The sequence below is a fragment of the Musca vetustissima genome, unplaced genomic scaffold, assembly GCF_032173495.1.
Source record: "Musca vetustissima isolate MV318-11 ecotype Yass unplaced genomic scaffold, APGP_CSIRO_Mvet_v1 utg3141, whole genome shotgun sequence".
Lineage (NCBI taxonomy): Eukaryota > Metazoa > Arthropoda > Insecta > Diptera > Muscidae > Musca > Musca vetustissima.
The window spans coordinates 739,882-759,813 of NW_026886665.1; the positions used below are offsets into that span (position 1 = coordinate 739,882).

Here is a 19,932-nt window from a genome sequence, read left to right on the forward strand (position 1 = left end):
GCAGGTAAAGTTCGATGATGGGCTTTATCGGTCCACGTTTAGGTATAGCTCCCATATAAGGGTACCCCCATATTTTCGGTATTTTGGGGTCCTTGAGTGCGTTTTTCAACCGAATTCGCTGAAATTTGGTACATTCGGTTCTTATTGGGTATTCAATGTCTCCACAAAAAATTATAAATATAGGTCCACTTTTTCTGGTAGCCCCCATATAACGGTACCTCCTAATTTTCAGTATTTTGGGGGTTTTTAACGTATTTTTGCGCCGAATTAGCTGTAATTTAGTATTTTGAGTTCTTAATAGGTACCAAATCTCTCCACAAAAAATTATGAATAAAGGTCCATTTTTTCGGATAGCCCCCATATAAGGGTACCCCCCAAATGTCGGTATTTTGGGGTTCTTGAGCGCGTTTATCAACCGATTTCGCTGGAATTTGGTACATTTGGTTCCTATTGGGTGCCAAATATCTCCACCAAAAATTATAAATATAGGTCAAATTTTTCTGGTAGCCCCCATATAAGGGTACCCCCAATTTTCGCTATTTTGAGGTTCTTGAGCACGTTTTTCAATTGAATTCGCTGAAATTTTGTATTTTGTAGTCGAATATGGTAACAAATTTCTCTACAAAAAAATTTTAATATGCACCCCCTTTTTGGGGTAGTCCCCATATAACCCCTTTTTATACCCTCCACCATAGTATGGAGGGTATATTAGTTTTGTTTTTCCGTTTGTAACGCATCGAAATAATCATTTCCGACCCTATAAAGTATATATATTCTTGATCAGCGTAAAATTCTATGACGATCTAGCCATGTCCGTCTGTCCGTCTGTCTGTCTGTCTGTCTGTCTGTTGTAATCACTCTAGCGTCTAAACGAATTGAGATAGATCGCCAAAATTTTGCATAGAGTCGTCTTTTGTCTGCAGGCAGGTCAAGTTCGAAGATGGGCTTTATCGGTCCACGTTTAGGTATAGCTCCCATATAAGGGTACCCCCATATTTTCGGTATTTTGGGGTCCTTGAGTGCGTTTTTCAACCGAATTCGCTGAAATTTGGTACATTCGGTTCTTATTGGGTATTCAATGTCTCCACAAAAAATTATAAATATAGGTCCACTTTTTCTGGTAGCCCCCATATAACGGTACCTCCTAATTTTCAGTATTTTGGGGGTTTTTAACGTATTTTTGCGCCGAATTAGCTGTAATTTAGTATTTTGAGTTCTTAATAGGTACCAAATCTCTCCACAAAAAATTATGAATAAAGGTCCATTTTTTCGGATAGCCCCCATATAAGGGTACTCCCCAAATGTCGGTATTTTGGGGTTCTTGAGCGCGTTTATCAACCGATTTCGCTGGAATTTGGTACATTTGGTTCCTATTGGGTGCCAAATATCTCCACCAAAAATTATAAATATAGGTCAAATTTTTCTGGTAGCCCCCATATAAGGGTACCCCCAATTTTCGCTATTTTGAGGTTCTTGAGCACGTTTTTCAATTGAATTCGCTGAAATTTTGTATTTTGTAGTCGAATATGGTAACAAATTTCTCTACAAAAAAATTTTAATATGCACCCCCTTTTTGGGGTAGTCCCCATATAACCCCTTTTTTATATTAAAATAGTTATACAATTTGTTCCGCGTTTTCTAAGACTCTGTTGTAACTATATCACCTGTGGAGGATATCGAGATAAAAAACTAGAACGTAAGGTTCGATAATGAACTATATATGAACTATAACCCGTATTTAAACCTAGCCCATGTGTGGGAGGTACCAGAAGGAGTGGACCGATATTCCGCATCTTCGAATTTGGAAGAAAGTTTGGAAGAAGTTTGGAATTCTGAAACGGATTTGGTCCAAAGAAACATGGGGTCTAGAACCAATATTTCGAGGAGGCACATTTTCACGGTGTAAATTGTATACACCCTCATTAGCCATAAGGCTGAGGGTATAATTATCCATTAAAAATTTCTGAAATGTGTATTATAGTTTACATAGAAATGTCGGTATAGGTCCACTTTTTGGTATGTTCCCTATATTTTCATTTCTAGTACCTGTCAATATATCTATGGTGGAGGGTATACAAAGTTCGGCCCGGCCGAACTTAACGCTTATTCACTTGTTGTAGTTAAAATAGTTCATTCCGGGATATTGGGGTAGACACATTTTTGCGACGAAGTATCTACTTGTCCTGTGAATAAAAAATATCATTCCAGGAATTTTGCACTACCACTTAAAGTTAAAAAAACGCCTGAGTGTTATTGGTAGGTAGCATGTTCAATACGAATGGGTAACATCGGACGGAGGTTTTCGTATAACCTTCAAGTCGCTACGTCATCGCTAATTTTTATAAAATTGCTGGTTTTTTGTTTGTTGATCTCTTTCCAGCTGAGCTTTATAATAGATTTTTCAAAGAATATATCTCGTATATTACACTGTGATAAACATTTTTGGTGTTGGGTATATGCGAGGTGTTTATAAGTTCAAAGATATTGACCGCCTGATTTGATATTTCCGTGGCATAGCAACATTTCAGGTACTTGACGGAAATATCAAATCAGGCGGTCAATATCTTTGAACTTATAAACACCTCGCATATACCCAACACCAAAAATGTTTATCACAGTGTAATATACAGTGTAATATACATGCTACCTACCAATAACACTCAGGTGTTTTTTTAACTTTAAGCGGTAGTGCAAAATTCCTGGAATGATATTTTTTATTCACAGGACAAGTAGATACTTCGTCGCAAAAATGTGTCTCCCCCAATATCCCGGAATGAACTATTTTAACTACAACAATGGGAATGGAGACACATTAATTTTTGGTATGAAGATTTTATTGATAATTCTTTGTAAGGAGACTCACCAAATAAAACAACTAATTACAGCTGATTAGGTTGAAAAACGAGCCCAAATCCCCAAAGCATTCTATAATGTGGAGTTCTATTATATGGAACTTTTCGGAAGATTGGGTAAATTTTGTTAGGAACATTTTCTACTCAATGATCATCCAAAATGTAAAATTACAGTAAAATACCGAATATTAAGGGGTTACCTGGATAATTGGGCCAATATTGATAATTTCATGAGATTTTCTGTTCAATAAGTATCCCCTATATTCAACTAAAAGCAATTGCGTTGAAAACCTTGCCCAAGATCTTCAAAATACCGAATGTTTAGGGCTAATATTATATGGGTGGTACACCGAAACATGGGCCAATATTGATAATATTTGGTACGGACACTTTCTGCGCAATTTCAATGTATGTGCAAATTTCAGAGCACTATCTTAAAAATAACTTAATATTGGGCTATCGTTATGTGAATTAAACATCAACAATATTGCTATGCAAGACAACGTTTGCCGGGCCGGCAATGTTGAATTTTGAAATGTTCGTGGAGCTCCAGGGAAGGTGTAAAAGGTGAGAAAAAGTCAAAAACCGCTAAAAATTTGCAAAAAGTATTTTGCAACATATTTGCATTCTCACGAATTTAGTATCGAGCTATTTGAATTGCAACACGTCGTAGTTGTTATTTTGAGATATTTTTGGCGAAAATCGGTAGCGTATCATTCCTTTAAGCCTACATTTGTCTGTTATTGAAAAATTTCTTTCATTTGAATTGGCATTGTATTAAAACTTTTTTAGGACAATACAACAAATAATTGAGAAGTATATCATACCACACTCAGGTTGGAAAACGGGAATAAGAACTTCAACATACCGAAAATTGAACGGGAAATAATTATGACGTATTTCTAAAACGTGTATCTATAGTCCATAATTTCTGGGATGATGTTTTTTATTCAAGGAATCCGTTATCCCTAATTATAGCCGACTCTATGAGAAAATTCGGTCAATGTCTTTATAGAACCGAAAATGGGGCGGGACATGTATTTATATGCTATATCAAAACGTGATCCTAAATAGATAAGTTTTCACCCCCAATATCCAGAAATGACATATTTTATTATATTTAGACATACGATGGGAATGGGGATTAATTAATTGTTGGTATGAAGATTTAACACCACATGAGAAAATGTGTTATATGGGTTCTACCCGGAAACTTGGATCAATATTGATAATTTTTTGTAAGTAGATGTTGTACTCACTGATCGTCTAAAATATAAAATTACACCCCCCAAAATACAGAAGATTGAACTGATATTGACAATTTTAGTAGGATTCATGCTATCAAATAAAACAACCAATTACAGCTGATTAGGTTAAAAAACGTGTCCAAATCCCCAAAGGATCGTATAATGCGGAGTGCCATTATATGGAGTCATTTCGGAAGCTTTGTTAGAAACATTTTCTACTCGGTGATCATCCAAAATATAAAATTACAGCCAAATACCAAATATTTTTGGGAAAATATTGATAATTTTAAGTAGAGAGATTTTCTGCTCAAGAACTATCCCTTATATTAAATTAGGCGGTAACCCGAAACATATGCCAATATTGATAATATTTGGTACGAACACTTTCTGCTCAATTACAACCAATTCTGTTGGAAAAAATCGTTACAATTTCTCATATAGAAGGAACCGTTATATGGGGATACCCTAAATAGTGAACTAATATTGAACATTTTCAATACCAAATATCGTAGGAGTAGTAGCAATGTATGTGGAGTGTAGCTTAATATTGGGCTATCTTGAATTATATTTGAGAATTATACATCAACAATAATGCTGTGCAAAGCAACGTTTGCCGGGCCCGCTAGTTTTACTATAAAAACTAATGTAAATACTGTATTTTTTAAATAAATATTGTAAAAACACGTTAAATATTATTTTAGAGTTATTTTTCAACTTGTACGTGCTCAGAAAAACACGTACGATCTCATTTCGTTTTCAATCCACCAGGCTATATGTGCTCGAATTATGTTCCCAATATTTTTTTGGGAATTCGGAATGGAGCACACCAAATTTGGGAAAATGTTTCACTTTCGAGCAAACTCGAAATGCAGCACATGGGCGATAATCACTAAAATTGCCGGCTTCTGGTATTCTTACTCTCTTCTCTCAGAGTCAATCTTATTTTTGAACGTTGTTCTCCTTTATTCTTTTACAATAAAAAGCCAACATAACATGCCAAGCCAGAATCGTCGTATTACTGTACCAATGCCTAATTGAGTCATATTGCACAGTGTGGTGGTGTTCACAAAGTCCAGTCCAGTTGCATTTTCTCGTTTCAATATTTGTGGTCATATGCCCAAAACTTTATTGCCTTTCAGCGTTTAGGTGACTCAAAGTGCATTTATTGTTGGCCTATGCGCTACTTCTTGTTTACTTGATTCCTTGCTTCTCGATGTTGACATGCTTGCTGTGGTTATGGTGTTGTTGGTGGCCACCATTCCTCCTCCACTATAGATATATTGCCATTACTGCGTAACAGGCGGCGGAGGAGAAATGTTATTAAGTTTATTTCTTGGTGGCAATCTCCTTGCCATTGACGACTCTGCTGCAGAGATGCTGCTGAGCAAAAGTTCGTCCATTCATTCACTGCCTATGGCCAAATACATCTCGGTTGAACCGACTAACCAAACAGACAAACAACAACAGCCTGCCAGCTACTTTGTGTTTCTTGTCTGAGCACTCATATGGCGTGGTAGTACTCTCTGCGCTTAGTTCTGCCTTCTGCCCTGTGCTATGTATGAATGAATAGCAAGAATGCCTGTTGTGTCGGCAACATGTATATCAGCTAGCTATATGGCTGCCTGACAGACTGCCGGCTTAACTGCTGCTGCTGTGCTATGCTGTTCGGCCAGCCACTTTATACTCCCAGTGTGGATTTCATTGTATGAGTGAGTGGGGTTGGCTGTGAGTACGATATTTGTTTTTGTTGTTTGGAGGGTATCATCGTTCTAAAAGTAAAATGCCTGCTTTAGTCTGTCGTCTGACGTTCAGAGAAGCGTACATTGTGCAGGCGTGGATATACGTTTTTGCTCTCAACTCAGCAATAAAACGTGCTTTGTACTTTTCTTCTCCTACATCTACGGAGAGGGTAATAATCAAATAAAAATAATAATAAAAAAAGAAAGTTAATTTCGTCATAATGATGACAACAACAATACGAGAAAATAACATTGAAACAGCATGATTATTAACGCAAGGACGAACAAAACCATAACAAACACCGGTGCAAAAACAAAAAATCATGTCGTGTGTTTTTTTTTTGTGGCATAAAAAAAAAGAATTTTAGTGGCTTGTTTTTAACCACTTACAGTGGCTTTTCCATGGTTTTATTTTCATAAAAGAAGTTATGGAAAATCTGAATGAAAATTAATAGGAAATATATAAATGTGTGTGTGTGTGTGTGTTTTGTATTTAAAAGGATAAATGTTTATTTAAAAGGATGACAATTAATTGTTGTAATTCCCACGTACTACTGTAGGGGGTGGCTTCCTTATAAATCTGTGTATGTGGTTTTGTGTGCAACGTGTATTATTTAATGGCAATGTGTCTTTGTTTTATTGTTTCTTTTTTGTCATTTTTATTTTATTTTTAATGTGACAGCCGATTGAAATTTTACGTAAAATTACAAAAAATCTTAAAAAATAATATTAATGATAAAATGCAATAAAATTATATTTATAATTGTTTGTGCAAAACATGTATGCATATGTCTGTATGGCCATATTGTGAATATAATAAATAAACTTTCTTTCTTCTTCCAATAAGCAAAGACCACAGCTTGTCTTTCAATTGCCAATAGGATTTGCAAAAACAAACAAAACATATCAAAGCACAAGGTGAGTTATTTTTTTAACAGCTCTTATAATCGTATAAATTATTGCAATTTTTTATTATTTATAATATAACTCTATAGCAGCGGAATTTTCGATATAAATTATTTTCCAATGGGGTTTTGACAACTTTTTTTTTGTGGCGTGTACTGTGTTGCCCAGTTCGATTTTTTTGCCATGAAGGCCGAAATATAATCCATTAATGGTAACGTGATGATTGCCATTGCCGACAAAGAAATATGGCCGCCATCCAAACCGCACCAAATATTTATTTTTGGTGATTGAAGTGTTGATTCATGAAGCACATGTGGAGTTTCACCTGACCATTAAAACTTATTGACGAAGCCTTTGAACTTCGTCATTGTAGATGAAATTCATAATATTGACACATCTTTTCCAAAGCCCAGTTGAAGACGTTATTCGTTCAGGGACTTTACCATGTTGAAAATGTTATGTTTACTGGAGTGACAGTGACAATTTGCAGCGTTTATAAATTACATTCCAAGTTGTCAAGACCCTAAAGGAATCACCTTTTTTATAACTTTTATTTAATGGATTTATACTATCAGGGACGTACGCAGGGTGGCGGCCCGGGGGGCCGGGCCCCCCCGAAATGAATTTGTTTCACAGTAAATTTTGTGTTTGCAACAGCGAATTTTTTTATTTTGTAGTACCGGGCTTGGTTTTATAATCCATACATTTAAATAAATTACATACAAATTAGTTTTGCGTATACAAAATATATCAAATTGAAACCAGTGTCATTATTTAGTCGCCCAATACGCGAATCATTAGTGAAAAGTGTTTTTTTTATTATTTCGTCTTTTTTTCTAGCGAGTCAATCTATCATTAAGGTATTTAGAATATATATCAACGTCAAAATGTATAAATTTGACATGCTATTTTATTCTGACAAACGTGTTTAAAATTTTTTTTAAAATCTATATTAACTGTCTATGTGTCCATATGTTTTAAAATATATTTTCATCTGGTTCTCATATATATAAGATCACATATTTAAGTTCGTCCAAATTCGTGTCCATTTTCTTTCTAAAATGACACGTCAGTCAGAATACAGTGGCCGACAAAAGTATACATACGGCCAACATTTCGGCATTTCCACAAGTCTATGAACTATTTAAAAAAAAGTAGTTCTGATTGATAGTTTATTTAATTAATAAAAGAAATAAAAATAACTTTACATCAAATTAAAAATATATATATATATATATATATTAATAATAAGAAAAAAAATAACTTTACATCAAATTTAAAAAAAAAAATATTCATAAAAAAACTAAATATTAGTGATGACAAAAGTCTACATACGATCTGTTTTTCTTTCTCAATGTTATTGTAACATGTTGAAAGACAATTGTAAAAAGTACAGTTATTTTTTAATTCTCTTAGCTTCGTTTTTGACTCAGACTAAGCTTATTCAGTTGTGATTTGTACAGCGTATTAGAAGTTTTTATTTGTGACAATGGCTCCTCGAAAAGAGATTTGTACCGATGTGCGAAATTTAATAATAAAATATAGGATTGAGAAAAAATTGCTAGGGGAAATAGACAAATTATTAAATCGGAGCGTCAGTTTCATTCTGCAAGAAGTGGGTAAAAATCCGAAAGAGAATGCCACAAAGTTAGCCGAACAACTTGCAATAAGGTCGGGAGCAGTTATACATCCACGAACCATACAAAGAACTTTGAATAACAACGGTTTCCACAGTCGAACCCCTCGAAAAAACCATTTATAAGCGAAAAAATCGTAAACTTCAATTGGAATTCGCCCTAAAATATAATGATAAGGGAATTGACTTCTGGAAAAAAGTTTTGTTCACAGACGAATCGAAGTACAATATATTTGGCAAAATATAACGCCGAATGAAACCGAAGCAAGCATTTATAGATGCTCATGGTGGACCAACAAAATATTAATACAATAATAATTTTGCATAATTTTCATAAATTAAATTTTTTATCATTAGTTCATACGTCGTGTGTAGACTTCTGTCATCACTTATTTTTTGAATAAAATGAACTACCAAACAGAACTGCATTGTTTCATTTTTTCAAATAGTTGATGGACTTGGAGAACTGACAAAAATATTGCCCGTATGTACACTTTTGTCGGCCACTGTACATCTGTTCAATGTGCCCAAAGTGGTGAAGGGTATCATATTTTCGAAGTCTTGTCAATGGAATGAGAAATGTAAAAAATGTATGTGTTAACACTTCAATCCGGGAAATAGAGTCAATGAACTTCACTATTACACTGAAATAATAATATCACAATTGCCTCAAATAGGGCATGGCGGAGGTGTAGTTCTGAAATTAAAAGTATTGAAAATGGTCCACGCTTTTAAATGATATTCTTTGCAGAATATTTTCAACATGGGTCCATAGGTTATTGAAGATCGTCAACTCTAATGAAGCAGTAAACAATACAAATTCGTCAATGCTACGGCGTTTTCCAAATCCTGAAAAATTCTACGTTAGATTGGTTTCAGTTGAAAATCCTCTTTATACCCTTCACCACTCTGTGGTACAGGGTATTATGTCCTTATTCATATGTTTGTAACAGGCAAAAGTAAACGAGATAGACACATGGTTCCTTTTGAGAATATGCATAGAATCACTTTCTGAGTCGATATATGCATGTCCGCCCGTCTGTCCGTCTGTAGATATTAAATTGTAATCAAAGTACAGGTCGCATGATGCACCAAACTCCCTATATATATTTTTCGATTTGCGCGAAATTTTGCATAGTGTACTGAATTGGGTCTAGAATAACGTGTGCCAAGGGTTGAGAGAATCGGATCCCATATATTTTTTCGTCCGATTTAGTGTAAATTTGTGTATCAAGATTTCTTGAAATCGGTTCAGATTTACATAATCTTCTATATATACTTTTAAGTAAGTGGTGCACTTATGACCCATAGCTAGGCCGATTGACACAACGTACTGAAATTAATATAAATAAATCTCTCACAATTTACTTGAAATCGGTCCAGATTTAAATATAGCATAGCATCCATATATAATTTCGACCTATTCATGTTGATTGTACACCAAATAATCAATGGGTAAATAGTTTGTGTAAAGTTTACTTTAAATCCATTTACAAAATATAGCATAAGTTGTAGAATGACATGAGTAAGGATTGATGTTAGTCGGTTTACATATACAAAAAGATCACACATATTAGTTCGTTCAATTTTAAGTTGAATATTATGTCATTTTGTTCCATTTGACAATACTAATAGCAAGAATGAAGAAGAAAGTACAAATTAACGTTAATAAACTTTTTGCTGACAGCTGAACTAAGGTCACATTGATTTTGCAGGCAATTGTCTGATGAGTCGCATTATTACCAGATAATGTAACAATATTTATATACAAAATTACATTTAGTTTACGATCATTTTTATTATCTTTGGATAATAAAATTATATTGGCACAAAACTATTTATCAGTGAACAGGAGAGGAAAATAGGCCTTTATAAAGACCGGTTAGTCTGTACAGAGACCGATTAAAAGTGTGTGGATACTGTTGCAGATCACAGATCAATAAAAAGAACAATTACTAAGTATATAAATTTAAGGGATTTTTAAAGATCAATTGGTCTGCATAGAGAACATAGGGCTTTATAACGGCCAATTGGTCTATATAGAGACCTCTGGTCTATATAAAGATAAATTAGTTTGTATAGAAAACAAAGGGATTTATAAAGTCCTGTAGCCACTGTGTTATCTATACAGAAGAATTTATCCCTTTGTTTCCAATCCAGACTAATTGGTATTTATATAGAACTATGGTCTCCCAGCAGAACTTTGGTCTTGGTCTCTGTAATGACCAATGTTTTATATAGACCTGTGCTCTCTTTACAAATCAACTGAACTTTATAAACTCCTGTGTTCTGTATTCAAAACAACGTTTAATCGGATTCTATATGTTAAATGCAATTTGGTATTTTGGGTTCTCATTGGGTAGCCAATCAATATAGACCCGAAAATAATGAATATAGTAATTTAAGGGGACCCCCCCCATTCTCGGGGTCAACAATTTTTTTAATTCAATTCGAATCTACACTAATTCAAGAATGTCCCTACAAAATTTCAAGTGAAAATCTCAAGGACTCTTGAAGATATAGCCGATTTATCGTGTCAGCATCAAGTGACGGCTAAAGGGCTTCTCAAACTTTAAACGCGTTTTTCTCTTTTGCGAATGGCTGGCACGATAACTCAAAAACTAATAACCCAATCTATTCCAAATTTTTACATGTTTCTCTGTGAATGTACTGCTATCGTATGAACTAGGATAAAGCCAATCGGTGAAGATCTTCCTTATTTTTTAACTTGGTTTTTGGTAAAAAATCGGCGATTTTCCAAAAATATTTTTTCAAAGGTGCGCCATATTGTTAATTTTAGAGCGAAGCCAATAATCCTCGTTCATACGAGAGCCAGACATGTACTCTTTCTAACACAGTTGGAATTTTCGGATTCCGATGTTCCAGTGAGGAGTTATCATGCCCGCCATCAAAAATAAGGACTTTTCTTTAATTACAAAAAACAACAACAAAACAATAACAATTTTTTTTATAAATTATTTTTCTTCTCTTTTAAATCTTCAAGTATATATGTTCAAAGTTACAAACCTTAACAAGCATTGGTATTGATTTACCAGCCCATTGAAAATCTTGAAAAAATAAAATCGAGAATGGAGGGGTTTCCCTTAAACATACCTCCAACTATAGAGTATTTTGAAGCTTTTGGACTCGTTTTCTTGTAATTTGTTAAATCCTGTGTACGTTGCTGCATGATACCCTACACAACTTCCACTAAAATCTAACTTTTTGTGGTTCTATATTCTAAGCTTGGGCAATATTTCACGATATTTGAACCATCTTGGCAAACTAGACGTCAACAAATAGTACTAATGTTCAGAACAACCCATCTAATTACTTTTCTATAAATCGACTCGAAAAACTACAAAAATGTATGTTTTCGGTCCACTTTATCCCAAAACTATTATCGGATCATCACCGAAAATTCATTAATATCTGAATACGTAAGCATCTGTAAATATTTATGTGTAACTCTCATATCCAAGTAAAGGTCAATCACTCCTCTTGGATATACTATCAACTTCTCGGGTCTATGTCCTTCAGGGGTTAAATATATACGCCAATTTTGTAATTTTTCACACAAAAGTCAAGGTCCATTTGACCTGCTAAATGTTGTCAGATATTGTTCAAAACAGGCATGCTTATTCTTTGGCTCTTCTCCTTGTGAAAATTCGCGATGTTTAGGCCATAATTGCTGTCATAATTGCTACCAGAAAATCAGACAAAAAAAAAAAGATTTTTTCATTTCATTTTCTAAAATATTAACTTTAACAAAAACAATAGGGGTTTTCATTGTGCCGAATACATCCTACACGCAAAATTTTGTGAAGATTGGTCCATAACTGTGGCCTGTATCGTGTTTACAAATTATAATGGACAGACGGAAGGACGGATACACATGTCTAGATCGTCTTAGCTAGTCGATCTAGACATCTATGTATATGTTACATGTTTTTTTTTTATTCTCGACACAAGCACTTTCAAAAAAAGAAAATACTTTTTTCTTATACTTTGACAATGTGGGTTATAAAATGTTTTTGCCGGTGTTGTCGACCATACAAGTGTACTCGTATTCATAATTGTATTCAGCATTTGACCCTTACCGTAACATTTATCCTATGCCGTGGTTGTGGTAGTGCTGTTATCGTTGTATTTTCAATTGTTATATGTATGTAGATCTGCGCTTTCAAACATATTGTCATTTGGCAACAAGCGTTCCTATAACATTTTATTTGGTTATGTTTTTCATGGTATTTTCATTGAAATATTGCGATAACCAGAACTGATGTTTTTTTCCCAGGTTGTGGTTTGTTGGCTGCTTTCATTGTTTGTTTTTTTATTTCATTTCTTTTTTGACGGCAATGAAATTCATAAATATAACCGATACCGAATTCGACTATGTCCTTTATTTCCATGTTTGTCTTCATGCCTTGCTGCTGTTGTTCGAAAGTGGAATAGAATTGAATTTTTAATTTATTCCCATTCATTGCATTTGATAGATAGATATTCAAGTATTATTGCCGTTTAATTGGTCTTATCATCTTATTCGTTGTTTAAGTGGCCAACTAGAAATAAATTGATATTTGTTTGCCTGTTTTTGTTCATCCATCCATCCATCCATTCAATTTATTAATTTTATTTTGTTTCTTTGTTAGTTTTCGCTTCTAAATTTGAATAATTTGATGATGAATGAATACATAAATTTCGTATCACTTATTTGGCCACTTGAAAACAACTTGGAATTTTGTTTTCTTTATTGCATAACGAATAATTGCTATTGCTTATAACTCAGGAACGGTCATACCCAATTTAATAATTCGAATCATTTCAGGATATTAAACAATAAATTGTGAAGAACCCGTGAAATCTTCAAAACAAATATTACGACGGATCGTGTTACATTTCCGCAATGATATTTTGGTGGAAAATTCGTAGTGTGTAATTTATTTCCGTATATATTAGTCCAATATTGAAAACTTTCAAAATATTTTTAACAATTGAATTGAAATTGGAACGATTCAATATGCATATAAATAAAGTGTGATTTCTAATTGAGTTACGTTTTATATTGAGAACTCAAATGGGGGGTAAATGGACATTAGATATGCATATTATTTTTTCCGCGTAAGAATCCCTGAACATTTTGCCCAAAATGCCAGAATGGTGAATCAGAAAATACATGATAATAATGGAAGACCGTGTTTTTTTTTGAAAATATATGATTATGAAATAAACATTATTTTTGTATACTTTCAATAATTTTTTATGTATTATCTTGTTTTTATGTATTATCCTTGACGATATTCAATGTATTTCGTTTCCAAAACAGTCACATAATTTAACATTGGAAAAAAATAATTAAAACCAGTAAGGAAAGTAGTAAAGTCGGACTGGGCCGACTATATGATACCCTTCACCACTTTTGGGTATATTCAACAGATGAATCCTAACGGACGTCGGGTTTTTGTTATATATCTATATCTGAACCGATTTCAGGGAAACTTGCAGAGACGTATGTATATTACTTCAGTACGTTGTGTCAATTGGTCTAGCTATGGACCTTTTCACGAAGCTTAGCAACACCATTCTAGACTTAATTCAGCTTGCTATGCCGAAATTCGTGCAAATCAAAAGATTTCCAGGGACTTTTGGACTATTTACCTAAAATCGGACGAGACTATATATGGGAGCTATATCTAAATCTGAGCCGATTTTTACGAAACTTTGCACACATCATTCTAGACTTAATTCAGTACGCTATGCCAAATTTCGTACAAATCAAAAGATTTCCAGGGACTTTAGTGGACTATTTACCTAAAATCGGGCGAAACTATATATGGGAGCTATATCTAAATCTGAACCGATTTACACGAAACTTTGCACACATTATTCTAGACTTAATTCAGTTTGATATGCCGAAATTCGTGCAAATCAAAAGATTTCCAGGGACTTTATGGGACTATTTACCTAAAATCGGACGAAACTATATATGGGAGCTATATCTAAATCTGAACCGATTTTCACGAAACTTAGCACACGTCATTCTAGACTTAATTCAATACGCTATGCCAAAATTCGTGTAAATCAAATGATTTTCAAGGACTTTGGTGCACCATTTACCTAAAATCGGGCGAAACTATATATGGGAGCTATATCTAAATCTGAACCGATTTTCACGATTCTAGACCTACTTCAGTACGCTGTACCAAATTTCGTGCAAATCGAAAGATATTTAGGGACTTTGATACCTCATTTACCTTAAATCGGACGAAAATATATATGGGAGCTATATCTAAATCTGGACCGATTTTTCCCAATTTCAATAGGGTTCGTCCTTGGTTCGTCCCAAACAAATGAGCTGTGCCAAATTTCATCCAATTCGGATCATAAATGCGACCTGTACTTTGTTTACAATTTAACATGGACAGACGGACGGACGGACATGCATAAATCGACTCAGAAAGTGATTCTATGCATATTCTCAAAAGGAACCATGGGTCTATCTCGATTATTTTTGCCTGTTACAAACATATGCACAAAGACATAATACCCTGTACCACAGTGTGGTGAAGGGTATAAAAACTACTAGAGAGTATCAAATCTATATCATTTACTCAAACCTCTCCTAATTCCGAAATTTCAATTTAAATCTTTGGTTTTATTAAAGAATTTAATTAAAATTTAAAAATCATTAATAAGTATGTTAATGATTTTATTCTTATTTCACTATGGATATTTATCGAAAATACTAGATTCGTATGGCTGGAGGGGTTTGAAAAATAAAATAGTTTTTCTTGGTACTTGTCATTCTAAAATTGAAACGTTTTTTTCTTCGGCACTTTTCATCGGATAAATTACACATATATTTTAATTTCAGAATTTGACTTTCATATGGTATTAATGAATTAAAATAGGCTAAACTTTTAAACTCTGACATAGTATTTCGGGTTACTAAGAATAATAAAAACATGTGTTTGCATTTATGTCTGTTTGTATGTATGTGAATGTGTAGCTGAGGTCAACAACATAAATATACGAAATGAAAATATTTAAAAACATATGTTACGAATGGTACATAATGGAATAATATTTCTTTCTTTCAATATTATTTATTCTGAACTATTAATTTTTATCTCAAATATAATTATTTTTTTTTTTCTGGTTGAAAAATATTTATTGTGATTTTATTCCAAAGTTGTTTGTAAAAAAACGGTTTCGCCCGCCCGTCCATCTGGTTGCTATTGAAATCATGATCTACATACACATAGATCATGATTTCAATAGCAACCAGATAGCTACATACTGTAGCTATCTTAAAACTTTCTTTGAATTCTTTCAAAATTATTGAAAATTTTTAAATTTCATGTGAAGTTAAATCGGATACTTAGATTTGACCCAAACTTCACACAAAGTAATATTTGTTAACACATCTAGATTATAACCGAAGATGTAGCCTATCGCTCCACTTATTCTGGTACCTTCTCCGCAAATTGTCAACATCACGTCTTTTTCTTTATTGTTGATACTGAGTTGCATTGTTCATGTGACACGTGAATGAATTATTTCATGAGTCAAATTGGTTCACAATCGTAAAAATAGGTATCCCACAACCGATAATGGGAAATGAGGGGATCTGCGGTTACTGCGAAATTACACTAAGTTTAAAAAACTAGTCTAACAATTTTAACAATGCCAACATTAAGCGGGATCTCTGAAGGTATTTACAAACACTGACGCATTTGGCAATTTGTTGTGGAGGAGTATTTTATTTATCATGAACCTGGAATGCCAAATTACCGGCTTTTCTGTTGGAAACCCTCAAAATTTCGAGAAGTGGGAAGGCCCTTTATATAAGGCCTATATCAAAGCATAGATCTGCAATGATCGAGATAGACCTACGATTAATTCGCCAAAGTTGCTTAGAATTACCCATTGAATCATTCTAGGGGCTGGATTTAATCGATCAACAATTTGGCCCGCTCTAATGTATATAAATATATATAAATATACACTGGTGACCAAAACTAAATCAACTGACATTGCAAACTGAATAAATAACCTGTAACTCTTTTGAATATGAAGTTATAGTGAATTTTTTTTAGAAATAAATAGGAAATTTATTCACTTTTAAAAAACAAAAACCAGTGAGCGGAGTAGTATAGTCGGACGGGCCGACCATATTATACCCTATACAACAACCACGGAACTCAAACTTTCTGCTAAGTTTTATTCCCAGCCTGGGCAATATTTCGTGATACTTTTATCCTCTTTTCCGATAAGAGGCCAAAAGCACCTCTTCCTTACACTGACATATTTTCCGAATATTACTAATATTCAATACAGTCCTTCTAACTACTTGTCCATATTCCTTTCACCGTGGGTTGTGATGTTCGTCTTATAATTATGGCCTATAGATCGACTAGAAAAAAAACCCAAAAAAAAATTAAGTTTTTGGTCCACTTCATCACAAATTTTTTATCTGGTCATCACCGAAAATTATAGGCATTTTCTTGACCATAACTGGACCCTCATGGAACATTTCAAAGCGATCAGCGCTATATTTCCGCCCTCAAGTGTGGTAATAGGTTACTAATAATATATGAATACGAAAGCAACTGTAAATATGTAACTCCCGCATCCGAGTACCTACGACAATATAATTGGTATCAATTTAAAGGTCAACCACTACTCTTGGATATACTGTCAACTTCTCGGGTCTATGTCCTTCAGTCGTAAATATATACTCTATAGAATACCAATTTTGAACCTCTAAATATTGACCGATCTTTATCAAAACAGGCATGTTTATACTTTGGCCTGATCCTCTTCTCCATGCAAAAATTCGCGGTGTTTGAGCCATAATTGCGGCCTCTGGAGCGACCAGAAAAACCGACAAAAATAAAGTTTTTGGTCCATTTCATCCCCTAAATATTAACCGAACATTTCCTAAAACAATAGGGGTCTACATTGGTCAGAACCCATCCTACATGCAAAATTTCGTGAAGATTGGTCCATAGCTGTGGCCTGTATCGTGTTTACAAATTATAATGGACAGACGGACGGACACACATGTCTAGATCGACTCAGCTAGTCGAGATATGACGATCGGTATACTTAAAGGTGGGTCTAGGAGCAATATTTCGGGGCGTTACAAATTTTGGGGCTACACAAAGCTATAGTTTGTAGGGTATAAATATAAACGCAAAATTTATTTGGAAAAATATCCGAAAACTAAATCAACTTTTTGATTTTTTTTGTAAATAAGCAAATATTTATTAGAAATCGACAGCGTAACCATTATTTTTGATTTCGGCAGCACATCTACGAGGCATTGAATCAATAAAATGTTCAAGTTGAACTATTAGTATAAAACTCTCATTTTTGACACCCGCAATCAATCTTTAGGATGTTTTGGTATATGTTTGGTGGTAATTGTTGACTAGCTCACTGCAATTGTTTCGTTAACTATAATTCATCCAAGAACATAATATTTCTGTGTCGGATTCCAAATAATATTAGCTTTTGCGAAAGGCAATCTGGATTTCCGATTCATTTCAGAAATAAAAGAACGTTCTTGATACGATCCTCGAATGTAGGCTTCCTACCACAGGACGTCCACGCTCTGTTCCTGAGGTTATATCCAACCATAACCGCCTCAACTCATTTAATTTTTGGCGGTTTTTCTGGGCGCTCCAGAGGCCGCAATTATGGCCCAAAAATCGCGAATTTTCACAAGGAGTAGGGGATCGGGCCAAAGAATAATCATGCCTGTTTTGATAAAGATTAATCAATATTTAGCGGGTCAAATGGACCCTGACTTTTATGTGAAAAATTGCAAAATTTGTATTCTCAGATATTATTTAGTAAACCATTACCACACTGGAGGGCAGAAATACATGGTGAGATAAAAAAACTGCAACAAAGTCAAACGCCATAATTTTTACATTTTTTTAATATTATTGAATGAAAGCAAAAAATGTCGCAAATAACATAAAATTTAAGAATAAGTTTAGATTTGTTCGAACTGGTCACCTTTGGCACGAGTTATGGCCTTCAAACGGCCAATGAAATCGCCACACTCTGTCTGAATGTTGTTCTGCGGTATTTTGGCCCATTCCCGGCGATGAGCTTGCTTGAGGTGATCGACACTTTGGTATTTTTTAGTGCCAACCTTGCTATCCAAAATACGTCAGACACAACAGTCCAACGGATTGGTATCCGGAGATTTCGGTGGCCATTGTGTGCTGGAAATGAAGCGAGGAACCTCATTTTGTAACCATTCTTGGGTGGCGCGTACTGAGTGCGATGGTGCTGAGTCCAGTTGGAATGTCCAAGGTCTGCGACCAAAATGTTTGCGTGCCCAAGGCTTTAATACACCCTCCAGAATATTTTCGCCATAATATTCGACGTTTATTCTGATTAATACGATCGGAGAGCGACCATGGGCAGTTATGGCGACCCACACCATCAGTATGGTCGGCGCTTGAGTTCTGGTTGCCAACCGAAGGTGCACCTTTTCAGCTGACCTCTTTGGCAAGTAAACACGACCATTTTTTTGTTTACAAACTATTGGACAACGAATGTTTTCTCATCGGAGAAAACCAAATTCGGCAGTTCACCACGTTCGGCCAAGCGAATCAACTCTTTAGCTCTTTTGAGTGTATTTTCATTCTGTTGCGGTGTAAGTTCTTGCACTTTTTGTAATTTCAATGGCTTTACCCCGAGCTCATCTTTTAGTATGTGCCGAATGGAATATTGCGATATGTTCAGCTCACTAGCCATTTCCGGCCACTGCGACGAAGTTTTCGATCAAGTCGCTTCTATACTTTTCAAACCATTTCTGTTGATGCTGCTGTTTTCCTCCATCCACTTTCTTGACGTCAGGCTACGCTACCAGTGTCACGGTAACGAGCGATGGTACGAGACACAAAAGATGTATTCACATTTAAATGCTGGAGTGCTCTAACGATAGTCACTTGTGGTTTTCCAGCCAAATATAAAGAAATTATACTATGACGCTTGAATTCCATCACGAATAACTTATTTTCTGGACAATTCTTACCAAAATACTTTTGTACGGTTGTAAACAATATAATGAGCTGTCACTGGAATAATTTTAACAGCTGTCAGACGAGTGGCTTAGAAATGACAGCAGACTGAAGTTGGTTGCAGTTTTTTCATCTCACCCTGTATAGCGCTGATCGCTATGAAATGTTCCATGAGGTTTTAGTTATGGTCAAGGACAACACATATAATTTTCGTTGATTATCAGATAATAACTTTGGCATGAAGCGGACCGAAAACTTAATTGTTTGTGTTTTTTTTTTCGAGTCGATCTACAGGCCACAATTATAAGCCGAACATCACACTACAACCCACGGTGAAGGGAATATAGACAATAAATTAGAAGAGCTGTACTGAATATTAGTAATATTCGGAAAATGTGTTAGCAAAAGGGTGCAACTATCACGAAATATTGTCCAGGCTCGAATAAATATCCGCAGAAAGTTAGAGTTCCGTGGTAGTTGCGTTCCCTTGTTTTGTAGTTGTGTTCC

At 34.6% G+C, this 19,932-nt stretch overlaps 1 long non-coding RNA gene across 1 annotated transcript; it reads right to left on the reverse strand.

Annotated features, from left to right (window-relative positions):
• Positions 1-18,641: 18,641 nt before the first annotated feature.
• On the reverse strand, positions 18,642-19,583 carry LOC133334161 (uncharacterized). The gene is made up of 2 exons (XR_009754483.1): positions 19,466-19,583; positions 18,642-18,792 (listed from the first exon to the last, which is right to left on the reverse strand). It is a non-coding gene; the product is annotated as an uncharacterized LOC133334161 (long non-coding RNA).
• Positions 19,584-19,932: the final 349 nt, after the last annotated feature.